The sequence below is a fragment of the Meriones unguiculatus genome, chromosome 12, assembly GCF_030254825.1.
Source record: "Meriones unguiculatus strain TT.TT164.6M chromosome 12, Bangor_MerUng_6.1, whole genome shotgun sequence".
NCBI lineage: Eukaryota > Metazoa > Chordata > Mammalia > Rodentia > Muridae > Meriones > Meriones unguiculatus.
In genome coordinates, this window is record NC_083360.1 from 7,681,992 (window position 1) to 7,683,490 (window position 1,499).

Below are 1,499 nucleotides of genomic sequence, written 5' to 3' on the forward strand. Positions count from 1 at the left end.
ACTGCCCTCTCTTTCAAACTGGTAAGGAGTCAGATAGCTCACAGCCTTTGAGAGATTATTTTGAATTATTTAATCCACTAGGATAAAAGTAAGGAGCATGAAGTGTGGAAATTAAATTTGATAGTTATAAAGCTTCAGTAATACATAAAAACAATTGAAAAATGCATATGTAACACAAAAGACCACAGATAAGGTATCAAAATACCTGATCTCTAGTTATACCACCGATGGACAGTGATTAAAAAAAACAGTGTTGGCATAGTAACAGGTATGTAGACCAATTCAGTTGCACAGAGAACCCAGCTACAAACTCATACGCCATTAACCATAATTTTTAAATTATTTATTTCAGATATTATAATATTATCCCTTCCCTTTCTTCCCTTCAAACTCTCCCATATACCCCATGCTTGCTTGATTTTAAATTTATATGCTTTTTTGTTATCAATTGTGATTACACACACTTGTGTGTGTAATAAGGGTCTACATGAAATTAAACTTTCTATATTACTAAGTAATCTGTCAGCAGAGCAAACAGACAGGGTATAGAATGGCAGAAAATCCTGGCCAGCTACACCTTAGACAAATGCTGATACCGAGAACATACAAGAGATGGCAAACATTAAACACCCAAACTACAAAATATACAAATCAGAAAATGGGCTAATGAAATGCACAAACATTTTTCAAAAGAAAACACACGAGGCCTCTTTCTTGGTGCTACCTACGAGCTGGCTGCCATCTCTTTTGAGGCAACATGGCTGCCCTCCGGCCCCTAGTGAAGGCTAGTATCATCAAAAAGAGGACCAAGAAGTTCATCAGACACCAGTCAGACCAAAATGTCAAAATTAACCGAAGCTGGCTGAAACCCAGAGGTGCCAACAGCAAGTTTCGGAGAAGATTCAAGGGCCAGATCCTGATGTTCAGCATTGGTTACCAGAGCATTAAGAAAACCAAACACATCCTGCCTAACAGCTTTTGGTCCACGATGTCTGGTCCACGTAGCTGGAAGGGCTGCTGATGTGCAACAAGTCTTACTGCGTGGAGATTGCTCACAGTGTGTCCTCCAAGAACTGAAAAGCCACCGTGGAAAGAGCCCCACAGCACAGCTTGGCTATCGGAGTGACCAATCCTAACTCCAGACTGCGCAGCGAAGAAGAGTAGATGGCTTCAGTCTGTGTTTTATTTGTGTTTAAAATAAAATCACAAAAACTGCCATCTTGAAAAAAACACACATGGGAGGAAAATAAATATTTTAAATAATGTTAATAACTCAGCCATCAGAGAAATGCAAATCAATCCATTTTGAGGGCGAGAAACACGGCTCAAGTGTGTAAAGGCATTTTCTTCCCACTTTGAGGACCTAGATTCCAGACTCACAAACTATACAGAGGAAGGAAAAACTGAGTTCCATAAGCTGTCCTTTGATCTCCATACACATGCTGCGGCACGACGCACTTTCCCCGACATGCACTAAAATACACAAATTAAAGAAAACC

The 1,499-nt window shown here is 39.8% G+C and overlaps 1 pseudogene; it reads left to right on the forward strand.

Moving 5' to 3' along the window:
• The first annotated feature begins 757 nt into the window (after positions 1 to 757).
• LOC110566150 (large ribosomal subunit protein eL32-like) lies at positions 758 to 1,164 on the forward strand (annotated as a pseudogene).
• The last annotated feature ends 335 nt before the right edge of the window (positions 1,165 to 1,499 follow it).